Here is a 12,642-nt window from a genome sequence, read left to right as displayed (position 1 = left end):
AGTGGTTAAGAATCCACCTGCCAATGCAGGGGACACGGGTTCGCGCCCTGGTCCGGAAAGATCCCACAAGCCGCGGAGCAACTAAGCCCGTGCACCACAACTACTGAGCCTGCACTCTAGGGCCCACGAGCCACAACTACTGAGCCCGCGTGCCGCAACTACTGAAGCCTGCGCACCTAGAGCCCGTGCTCTGCAACAAGAGAAGCCACTGCAACAAGAAGCCCGCGCACTGCAACGAAGAGTAGCCCCTGCTCTCCGCAACTGGAGAAATGCCCACGCGCAGTAACCAAGACCTAACACAGCCAAAAATAAAATAAAAAAATAAATAAATTTATTTTTTTTAAAAACGGGAAGTCGGAATGGTCTTCAAATCAGCTTCCAACATCAGAATGAAAACTATTTTGAGTTCCATTATTTCAGTAAATTTGCAAAGAAATCTAATCAACACCAATAAAACCAGATGGTATCTATCCTTAGTTTAATAGCTAACCCAGTCAAAGATAAGAGGAAAGAAAAAACAAGGACGGCCACATGTATCCTGGAGGCAACACCTGTCACAGAGACCCCTCGGCAGACCTCTGAGGTGAGGCCTCTTCCTACATCAGCCGATGGCCTGCTGCACTACAGCTGCTCACCTCCCGCTGGGGGCTTGAGGAAAGCAACACCTGAATCGCAAACGCTATTTTAATTATCTGGTCCTTCTTCTGTAACAAGTATTAAAGTTATATATAGTGGTTTCACAGCTGAAGGCATTAATGGATTTTGATGGAAGGAGAAAGAGGAAACACTTAATTTTTCAAACTTGCTTCCATTTGTACTAGATAAAGTTAGGCCAGAAATTTCTGGTAAAAATGAGTCTTTGTGAGGAGCCTGGCCAGAACGCTCGCTCATGTCCCGGGTGGTTTCTTCCTGCATGGGTGACAGGCCAGCTATCATTTCTACCCATTCAGTGATACAGAGCAAGTCAGGAAGAGTTCAGAGGATTCTTCAAGCTCTGGGCTTGACGTGATGTCACAGATGAGGCGAGTGAGGCCAAGAGAGCTAAGTGTCAAGCGGGATGATAACAGAACGTGGGTTGGAAACTGTGGTCTCCAGTGGCAAGTCCAGAGTTTCCCCACCATCCCTGTTAGGCCAGACCTTGCTCAGATCCCCAGTGCCCCAAAAGGACTGGAGCCTGAAACAGGAGGGAGGTAGAGGCTGATGCGGAGGGAAATCCAGAAGCCCCTAAAGCTGGCTTCCAAGTTCTCCCTGGAATTTAAGTTTTAGGATCTAGATCCTGGATGAGATAACCAGGAAGTTTCCACAAAGAGAAAAATCAAGGACTTGTTTCTGGACACAGGGCAATGCAATGTTGCTGAGGGAAACAGATCATCAGTTAAATTTTATGTGAAAGCACGTCCAAATGTTTACACTTGTTAGGGGGCAACATCTCATGAGCTGCCAGGACATTACTTAAAAAAGGATTTAACAGCAAGTTGGTGTGCATTTTCTCCAATCCTAAGCAGATTCATATTCCATAACTGTGGCGTGCACAGTAAACCCTACGCCCAGGTGCAAGCCAACAGGCCAAGTTCCCAAGTTCGTGCAGGCCAGGCCTGAAGGGACAGAGTGCTCAGGGCGCCCCTGCTGTGAAGGAGGGCCAGCCACAGATGCCGGATTACCTAGCCTGACTTAGATATGCAAAATGGCACCAAACAAAGGTACAAGGAACTGCCAGGCATTTCCTAAGACAGGGAGCAGCCCCAGACCTTGAAGAGAAATACAGAAAGTTATTCACAGTGTATGCTTTGGCAAGGGAACTCCAACTTTGGGGGGAACAAAAATGGGAAAAGGCAGCCTTCTCACAAGCCAAGCAAAATAAACCTGCTGTGTCACTCAAACTTACACTCTGAAGTCATGACAAACCGCTACTTTAGCCATGAAGAAATAATTCCCCACAGTGCAGAGTCAGGGATCGGGCACAACAAACTAAACTGGAGCACATTCTGAGGAAGGCGGTGCTCCCCGTTGGCTCAGGGATGCTTCTGAATTGCAAGAATTAAAAAGAAGAGGAGGGCTTCCCTGGTGGCGCAGTGGTTGAGAATCTGCCTGCCAATGCAGGGGACACGGGTTCGCGCCCTGGTCTGGGAAGATCCCACATGCCGCGGAGCAACTAGGCCCGTGAGCCACAACTACTGAGCCTGCGCGTCTGGAGCCTGTGCTCCGCAACAGGAGAGGCCGTGATAGTGAGAGGCCCGCGCACCGCGATGAAGAGTGGCCCCCACTTGCCGCAACTAGAGAAAGCCCTCGCACAGAAACGAAGACCCAACACAGCCAAAAATAAATAAATAAATATAAAATAAATAAATAAATTTATTAAAAAAGGAAGAAATTCACAGGCTTAAAATTAGAGATTATGGTTGAAATAAACCCCCCTGCTAAAGAATGCCAAGCACTCTGCTACAGTCGGTTCTGACAGTATAGTATCTATTTTGAAGTCACCACCATGTCAAGTACTCCTCCGCTCCCCAAGCCCCTCCTGGAGACTCCCAGGGCCCCAGCTCTCCCCCAGACGGGCCTTCCCAGAGCACACACAGCTCCCACCTGCCCCCATCGAGCTCCTGAAGTACCTGAGTGCTAACCCGCCCAGAAGAGGAATAACTTATAAAATCTAAATATTTACTTGGCTGGGGCTTCCCTGGTGGCGCAGTGGTTGGGAATCCACCTGCCAGTGCAGGGGACGTGTGTTCGAGCCCTGGTCCGGGAAGATCCCACATGCCGCGGAGCAACTAAGCCCGTGCGCCACAACTTCTGAGACTGTGCTCTAGAGCCTGCGAGCCACAACTACTGAAGCCCGCACACCTAGAGCCCGTGCTCCTCAACAAGAGAAGCCCCCGCTCTCCGCAACGAAGACCCAACGTAGCCAAAAACAAACAAACAAATAAATAAATATTTACTTGGCTGGGTGCCATTTCGGTGTCGTGTGAGCAGAGGTCACTGCCCTTGCTGAAGAGTGAATCCCCATCCCCGAGAAAGACCCCGAGATGAGCTGGGTGGTGACACACGTAGGGGCCAACAGCCCTGTAGGAAGGTCGGTGCAGCCTACAGGATGACTTACAATTTAGTCACCACTAGTGCACAGGACCAGCTAGTGAACAATGAGGAAAGAAGATTCTGACCAAATCCTGCGAGAAAGAGAGTAGCGTGCTTAAAACAAAAGCGTTCAAACAAAGCAATGGACTCTAAGAGTCAAAAATTTTACACTGCTTTTTTTTTCCCCCTGGCAAGGCTATACAACTGAATTTGGTTAAATTGAACTCTATGCCAGGTATTGTGTTCAGTCCTGCTGAAACCAAAAGACTACTTTGGGGGTGGTAGCCATGTCTGTGTCTTCACCTTTCCGGTTCTCCACACAAACTATCTCATGGTCATAAGAATGCATTCTTCATTTTCAAAGGGCTATAGTCAATTAATGGTGAGACAAAACATGTATTTAGATGCCTTCATAATGCATCACATGTTATTTCTCTCACAGAGATGCCTTCATAATTAAACTGTGGAGGGGTAAATGAGCATTCTATTAGATACCACGAGTATCACCACTGGTCAAGGCCAGTCCAACCTGCCACACTTTTCACTCATTCAACAAACCATCACTGAGCATCTTCTGGGTACCAGGTACTGCTGAGTTCCACATCCTGAAGATACAGAATTGAACAAAACAGATCAAGTCCCTGATCTACTAGAGTATCCTTCTAAGCTGAAGGTGAGAAGTACCAGTAAAGAAAACAACAAGGATGGAAGACCATCAAGAATACTCTATAAATTCTAAAACCCACATCTGGAAAGCTGAAAGCTGAAAGCTGACAATCCTGGAGTTCTAGGAATCATTCATTCCCCAAAGAGAAGCTCAAATGGTGGAGTAAAAGTAACACATTTTATAATATGGAAGATCTAGATGTGAATTCATCTCTGCTAGCTCTATGGCCTCAGGCAAACTGCCATCCTATTCCAGGTTTCATTCCCTCAGCTATAAAGCAGGCGAGTAACACCTTACCTGGAGGAGTGCTGTGAAAATAGCAGCTATGCAACAAAAAGCAATAAGTAGGACTCGCGCCACAAAATAGGAGCCCCATAAACAATGCTATTAAAATTTTAGGGTACTGAAAAACAGTGTGCCCCAGCATCTGGCTCAGTGCTGAAGACACACGTCAAACCTGGAGACATTTAAGATGTGTTAAACCTCCGTCATCCAATCTCTGCTCCCTAAGGAGTCCTGACGTTCACAACTTCGGCATTCCCTGCTGGTGACAGAGGTCCTCCTACCTCTTACAATGACAAGATGATCCATCATGACAAGATAAACCAGCCTCTGAGGTGGGGGTACTGAAGCGAGAAAAGGCAGTTTTAGGAAATGTGACAGATTTCCTAGGGTTGACTTCAACCTAATGCTTAGGAAGCAGTTTGGAACCACTACTTCTTTATGCTGATGATACTTACTAAGACACATGTCAAATTAAAATACTAACAGAACATTCTAAGAGTCTACTGCCAGACTATCAGGTGATAACAGAAATACTCAGTCACACTGCTTTCAGTCCACGTTTCAGCTAAGTAAAAGGCATGATAGGATTCCTTTATTCGAAACTGAAAATAAATCGAACAGCTGGGAACCTAGTGTAATTTAGCAATGCAGTCAGCCCTCCATGCCTGCGGGGTCTGCACCCATGGGTTCAACCAACCTTTGGTCAAAAATATTTGGAAAAAAAAAATTCCAGAAAGTTCCAAAAAGCAAAACTTGAATTTGCCACACATAGGCAACTTCTTGTATAACATTTATATTGCATATTTACAATTATTTATATAAAATTTAACATAGTATTAGGTATTATAAGTAATCTAGAGATGACAAAGTATACAGGAGGATGTGGTAGGTTATATGCAAATACTATGCCATTTTATATAAGGGACTTGAGCATCCATGGATTTTGGAACCGATTCCCAGTGAATACCAAGGGATGACTATATTCTCCCATGCCACATAATGTAGTTTTTTCTGTCCTTTCCACAGATGTCACACCATTGTTCATCTCAGCTTCTAAAACAGCACCAATGCTATAAAAGATCCGTGTGATAAAATAATGCCTAAGATAAGTGGGAGTCATAAACCATCACTGATGGTTTGGAAATTTAGAAAAAGGAAAACAGAACAGTGCAGCAAGGCCTAAACTGTGCTGGGTCTAATTTGGATAGAAGAGGAAACATAAAAGACAACCTGGGGCTTCCCTGGTGGCACAGTGGTTAAGAATCCGTCTGCCAATGCAGGGGACACAGGTTCGAGCCCTGGTCCGGGAAGATCCCACATGCCGCGGAGCAACTAAACCCGTGCGCCACAACTACTGAGCCCGCGTGCCTAGAGCCTGCGCTCTGCAACAAGAGAGACCACCGCAATGAGAAGCCCGCGCACCTCAACGAAGAGTAGCCCCTGCTCACCTCAACTAGAGAAAGCCCGCGTGCAGCAATAAAGACCCAACGCAGCCAAAAATAAAATAAATAAAATAAATAAATTTATTTAAAAAAAAAAACAAACAAAGACAACCTGCAAAATCAGAGACTTCCTACCTCCTACCTCCTTTCTCCGCATTGCCAGCCCCAGGTTGATCACTGTTCCAACAAATCATCCAAAAGATGGGCTGTTCACTTCAGCCTCAACGATATCAGTGAGTAGAGCCCAAAGGATTCAAGGATCCTGTGATCCCTCGATAGTTTTGGGAACCCGGTGGTAGAAAGTCAACTTAGATTTGAAGGCCAACTGTGGTCAGCTAACAATCCCAAACTTAATCTTAAGATGATTCCATCAGGTCTGTTTCCTATCTGTAGACAAATATTTGACATGGTCATAATCTCAAACTTTTAATTTCAATTTTAGATAGTCATATTGCTAAATGTGACTAGGGTCTGCAAAGCAATGATGAAAAATCAACAAACAAAGCCTGTTAATTTTAAATGAGATTGGTTTACTTTTATTTTTTAGTTACTATTGACCCACTGCCTGAAAATCAGTGATTATCTCCATTCGTTAGGGCCAATGAGACGAAAATACAGAGCTTGACCCCCGGGTTTGCTCCATGCAGTTGCCACCGGGCAAGCCCCAAACCCAGGAGCCCGCATCAGCGTCCCTATTTAAAACTTCTGTAGCTGGTGCCGTGGCAGCAAACTGCTGTTACTGCAATTCCAGTTAATTCCAAAGCCATCTTTTGTACCCCCCCCCCCACCCGACTTCACGTTTATTCTCTACGATTATTCTAACACACTCAGATTGGGTTATTTTCCATTCTCACTCTCCACGTTGATCCGTGAGTACATGTCCCGGGGTGCACCCCTCTGTGTGGTGGGCCTCCAGCCTGGGTCTGCGCCGGGACGTGTCTCTGTGTGCACCTCTCTGTGAACACACATCTGACTCCCATTCATGTGCTCTCTGTCTCTCCATCTCCCTCTTTCCAACCTGTCTCTCAGTCTCTCTTCTACTCACTCTTTTTCTCTCCCCATATGTTTCCTCTTTCCCTCCCTCACCCTCTCTCCAGTCTTTCCACTGTCTCTTTCAAATATTCTATGTTAACATGAACCAAAGGAGAGAAAGATCCTAACGTTTAAGACTAAAGACAGATTGTTCCACCAATACAGCAGACGAGATGACCTAAAAGCTCTCACACTACAAGCACTTAGAAATGTGAGCTAAAACATAAGACATCCATTTAAAAGCCTAGAGCGTGTAGCTAGGGAAATGGCCGGAGGCTCTAACCAAAAAGAGAACTGGAGTCTACCGGCAGAACAAGGACTTCCCAGCTTTGTGAGCTGGGTCTTGGGCTTCAACCAAGGTGACCACACGTCTTGGTCCACACCTATTACCCTGGTATAATTACTAATTCTATCCTCTTTACTTACAATGTCTTGATTTGGAAGTCACCTTGTTTTAATGTCCTGCAGGATAGGATATAAGCCAGTAGAGTGGATACAAGTTAGAAAAGATGCTTTTATATATGTCTGGAACCCTCGAAGAGCTACAATTACAACAAAAACTGAATTAGGAAAAAAAAGTTATCTATGAACCCAGATGAAAAAGGAGCTGGGCCTCAGTGGGGGAAATGTCTCCCAGCACCCCAGTAACTGGTAACCACAGGTCTGTCTGTATCTCTAACATGGTTCTGGAGTTCCCCTCTACTCTGCACGTGTAGTGCAGGGAACCCTGTGACAAGAAATTTACACCAAACTGGTCACATGCCAGTGAGATCCCTGGGTGCCTGGCAGAAGTAACTGCAAACCGCTCTGGAGAAGCCTGCGTCCCTGAACCCCGCCAGACGATGCCCTCTGAAGACAGGCTCACCATCCCAAACGGCAAGACACAGAGGAAACGATCCATCACAAGCAAGGGTCAAGAGACACAACCAATGGCAAGACTGGCCCTAGAGAACCTGCGGTAACAGAGCTGGCTAGAGACCATAAAATAAGCATACGGTGCAGTATTTAAAGTCCAGCAGAGAACAAGATAAAAAATGTACAGTTGAAAGCTCTAAGACTGAATTCTGGTTTCTGCTTGGCCCCTTGAGCAAATCATGTTACTTCTCTGAGTCTCAATAAATAAGGATGATGGTAACAGTAACGCTGACAGGCCACTGGGTCCTGTGATGATCAGAGACAGTACAGGGTAAAGCCAGTGGGATTCGGGGGCCCCACCTAAAGGCTGAGTGGGGTCCTCATCCCCTCCAACCAGTGCCAACTGAGGACAGGAACCCTGTGTACAAAGTCCAAATGCTCAACAATAACTAACAAACGAGCTGAATAATGGAAATACATAAAAGAATGATCAAGTGAAGTAGCTCTTTTCAGCTTTTTTAAAAAGGAAAGAAAAAGGAAAAGAAAAACTGGCAAGGACCAACCATTAACTCATATGCAGATTAATTCAAAAACAATCTCCTAGCAACCACACCCTCCTGAGGCATGAATTAGCGCTATCACTGAAACAGGAAAAACACCACTTGGAACGTTGATATTTTAGTATCAGGCAAATAACTAGGTCTAGTATGGGCAACATTGATAAAATTGGCTATTGCAGACAACTAAAAAGTGTCCAAAATGACACCCTGAAAGCTAGGAGAGACATCTGAGTCCCCGTTATTGCTTTATTCAACAGCTGACAAATCTTTATATTGAGAATCAACTCGATGTGTGCAAGAAATACAATGCAAAAGCCCCTGCGGCCCCCAGTGTTTAGGTCTCGGGGTGGGGGAAGCGGACAGGCTGAGGCAGTGACAAGTGTCCTGCGAGGGGCAGTGCCACGGAGAGCCCAGGAGAGAGCTGAGGCTGCTGGGAAGCAAGTTCCATTGTGTGTAGAGTGAGGGGTGGGGGGAGAGGGGGGTGCTGGGGATAAAAACATACACGCACCAAGAACATTCAGCCCACAAAAAAGGTTTACTTATGCATTTTCAAAGCAGGCGGGATCGAATAACATCAGGGACAAAGTTATTAATGTTGAGATTTCCCATTAACAAATCAGACATTATTTCCTCTTTCAAACACAAAACCACTGAAAGCCCATACTTGCCACAAAGAACACAGAACACAAGCAAGAGGGTGGCAAGAGATCCTCAGATCAAATTCTCACCAAGTAACCCCAAGTGTTCCCCCAAAGGCAGCCACCGCCAGACGTGTAAATGAGGGTTACACCCGAAGCAGATGAAGAAAGTGCTAAAAACAGAAATCACAGCTATGTAAATCAGGAATTCTCTGAAAGCACTTAAAGAAACTAAATAAAACAAATAAAAAACTAAAACAAGGTTATAAAAGGGTATCACACCAAAGACAGGAAAGTAGAAGATACAATTCAGGAGACATACGGTGGAACCTACGTGTGAGAAAACCTGTTGGGTGGGTGACACCAGGATGTGGGCACCGGGGTGCAGCACCCCAGGACTGTCAGAGGGGAGAGGGACGACCTGGCTCCTACTTGAATCAGACAGCACGACAGAACGGGTGACAGAGGAAGAGCAACTCCACCTCTGCTACAGGCACTTCTATCTCGCAGAATCTGAAGACTGTTTTCTCGGTCCCAATGTGTCATCCTAGAGCACGTCTATGATTCCTGGCGGTCAAATTCACAGTCACGTCTGCAAGTGAGATCATCACCCATCGGTATTTTCCTCACTTTCAGACCTGATATACAGCTTATATTTTAGGAAGAAAAGGTTAAATCTAGAATTTACCTCCTACCTCAATCTATAACTACAACCTGCCTTCCGATTCTGGGGGAAATAGAAAGAAAGGGAATACTGTGGCCTCTGAGGGTCACCTCAGACACAAGGAAATGGGATGCATAGCTAATGATAAAATCTGAGATGCAACTGCCAAGGCAGAGTCGTTCTGCATTTAATCAAGTCTGTCGAGCTTCACAGGGATGGATAACAGGCAGCCAGAAGGACAAGATTTGCATTCAGAAAAGCCGCACCGGAAGATCCAAATGAATGTGCCTCAGAATCCTGCCATCAGATCTCCTGCCTGGTTTAATAAAACTTGAATTTAAACAATCACAAAACCAAAAAGGTTTAAACAACCCATTTTGTTTCTAAAGCTGAATCAATACTAAGGCAATGAGCCCAGCATGAGAGAAGCTCGGTGCTAACTCTCTTCTGCTCCATTTGAGTGCTCAGCCCTGCTGCACATCTGGCTCCGGTCCAGGCTGCACAGAGACGCGGAGAGGCTGGGAACGCACAAGTCTTCCTTCCAGAACTATCTGGCGAATGGTGAATGCAACTTTACAACCCTGAGCACGTGTTGAGTGCAAGCATACGCACGCCAGGGTACACGACGACACTTACTCCTCTGCAAAACCTGAGACACCGAGCCAAGGGGGACATGCAGCCAAGGACCTAGTCTGCCATTAAAACGGTCATCATGACTGCAAAAGAGAAATGAGGCAGATGTACTCGGGTCCCCTGGCTTGTTAATCTAGTAAACAGTGTTCAATAATATGGGACAAAGCCAGGGGCTCAGCACTAATCCTGGACCCTCTCCTCTCAAGACCTGGTGAGAGACCAGAGGGAGGGAGCCAGGCACTGCCGCCGAGCTCCAGGCTCCAGGGCCTGCCCAACGCCCCCAGGCCCGAGTGGAGGAGCAGAGGCAGCGGAGGGATGCTGGGCCTCCTCTCTGTGCTCGCAGCTCAGCGGCGACCCCATGGGGAGCACAGTGGGAGCAGGCCCTCTGGTAGGTTCCTTGTGATGGAGAAGAGGAGGGGAGAATGCCACATTTATTCCATTTTTTCCTACCACAATCTACCAGGTTTGGTGAAATTTCATTTTTTTAAAATATTTATTTGGTTCGCCGGTCTTAGTCTTCAGTTGCGGCATGCAAACTCTTAGTTGTGGTATGTGGGATGTAGTTCCCTGACCGGGGACTGAACCCAGGCCCCCTGCACTGGGAACGCAGAGTCTTAGCCACTGGGCCACCATGGAAGTCCCGTGAAATTTGATTTTTAAGCCAATATTTTTCTCAGCATTCCAAGAAATCCATGATCAACAAATATATCCTTGCTTTCTATTTTTGAATTTCAGTCAGCCAATGTGACTATGTTGAAAATAGGAGATGTCACTTGTTTGCATGATTCAATGAACTGTCCTTTGAGAAGAGAAAAATACTACCAGGGATTAGCTTGGATTTCAGTGATGCCTTCACCTGGTGGGGGGAAGAGGTATTTTCTTCCATAATTAGAATGTCCAAGAGAGTTCACTGAAATGTCATCCTGCCATGGTTACTATATCCAATGGAAGGGGAGAGTCTGCAGCTACATCAGGCCCTTTGAAACCCTTGGGTAAAAGAGTCACCAACATCGTCCTTCTGAGGAGTTAAGAGTGATGCAAGGTTGTGTGTAAGTCACTGCCAGCCTCCTCCTCACAGCGCCCAGTGGCCCCCCTCTGATCCCAGCAGGCTCGGGGTGCACAGCACCCCTCCCTCCATCCGGCCAGCAGGCAAAAGGCAAGGTTGTGAGGGGCTGAGAGAGGCGGGCAGACTGGCATCTCCAGCCAACCCTCCCCCAGGCCGCCGTGCAGATGTCCTGTGCAGATGTCCTTCAGTCTTGGGATTCGACCCTAGTGAGATGATCTCACCTGCAGACAAGGCTTTAAGCCCAAAGATGTTCATTACTGCATTATGTATAATAGGAAAAAGAAAACTGTAAATAACCTAAATGTTCAGTAATAAGGGACTGAATAGCTAGGTGGCAAATTTACTATAAGGAAAAATTTATAATAATTAAAATAATAATAAATAATTATTTATAAAAAGCTCACACATTTGTAATTGGGGAAATACTTCTATTTATCACGCTAAGTGAAAAGGAAGATACAAAATTTTATACACAGTTTCACCACAATTATATGCTATCCAGGTTTGGGTTTTATTGTTTTGGTGGTGGTGGTTTTATTTTAAATAAATCCAGCTTTTAAAAGTACTAGAAGAAACTACACAAAAATGTTCACAGTACTTCTTTTGTATAAGGCAAGCACAGGAGCTTCTTCTCTCTCTCTCTCTTTTTTTTTTTTAACTCTTCTGTATGTTCCAGTTTTTCTCTGTGGGCATATTTATTCTGCACATTCAAAATGGAGAGAGTGTTAGAGCTTCCCTTTCTAAGTATACCAGTGCTACAGAGTTTTAAATCCTACCATTAAATTTCCAACCTCAAAACGTATGGACACCAAGGAGGGAAAGGGGGGAAAGAGGGGGTGGGGTGGGATGAATTGAGAAATTGGGACTGACACATATACACTAATATGTATAAAATAGATAACTAATGAGAACCTGCTGTATAGCACAGGGAACACTACTTCACTTCGCTGTACAGTAGAAACACAACTTTGTAAAACAACTATACCCCAATTAAAAAAAAATTTCCAACGTCAAAGAACAAAGAAATTTACTCTAAAATGGTGGAAACTTCAGCAGTCACTTAGATGGAAAAGAGAGTTGATAGAACTTCATACCATGAAATGGGAAGACAAACATTAAAAATTAAACAAGTAAAGATTATATTTATTTACTCCTGAATAGGAACACTGTTTCATTCCAGATAAGCAAGGTTATGCTTGGTTTAAGGAAGACCAATACTACTGCAGAGCTGACACAAACTATAGGACTATTTTGGTATCTGAGAAGGAGGGGAAAAGTCTACATGTCATTTCTCATTTCAGCAGCATTTCACCTAAAGGTACATGCAGAGACAAACAGACTGTCTCAGTCATAGAACAAATTAATAATCACAGAAGTCGCTCTGATCACTCTGAGCCTCAAACGTGGACTGCAGTACAAACTGTTCTCAGAGGCCACTTTCAACATCACTGCCAACAGCTGCACCTTCAATATGCAAAATCATTATTTACCATCTTTTCTCTGACACTCAACAAGACAAGTTCTATCCTATTCTTTTACCTGTCCCCTATATAAATTAATTCTTGTAGGAACACAGAAATTATTAAACTAATGAATAAGACAAATTATCAGTCTACTCTTGACATACATTACTATTCGAACTATTAAAGAATTAAAAAGGGAAGACAGTATCTTATTAAACACTGCACTGTAATACAGAGCTGAAATAAAACTATCAAAATGAGCGAA

The 12,642-nt window shown here is 45.0% G+C and overlaps 1 protein-coding gene across 1 annotated transcript in view; it reads right to left on the bottom strand.

Moving 5' to 3' along the window:
- Positions 1-12,642, bottom strand: part of CCNY (cyclin Y) — a 124,093-nt gene that overhangs the window by 34,915 nt on the left and 76,536 nt on the right. The window lies entirely within an intron of this gene.

Source organism: Balaenoptera musculus, chromosome 2 (assembly GCF_009873245.2).
Source record: "Balaenoptera musculus isolate JJ_BM4_2016_0621 chromosome 2, mBalMus1.pri.v3, whole genome shotgun sequence".
NCBI lineage: Eukaryota > Metazoa > Chordata > Mammalia > Artiodactyla > Balaenopteridae > Balaenoptera > Balaenoptera musculus.
Note: the sequence above shows the minus strand (reverse complement) of the source record. Positions and strands in the feature narration are given on the sequence as shown.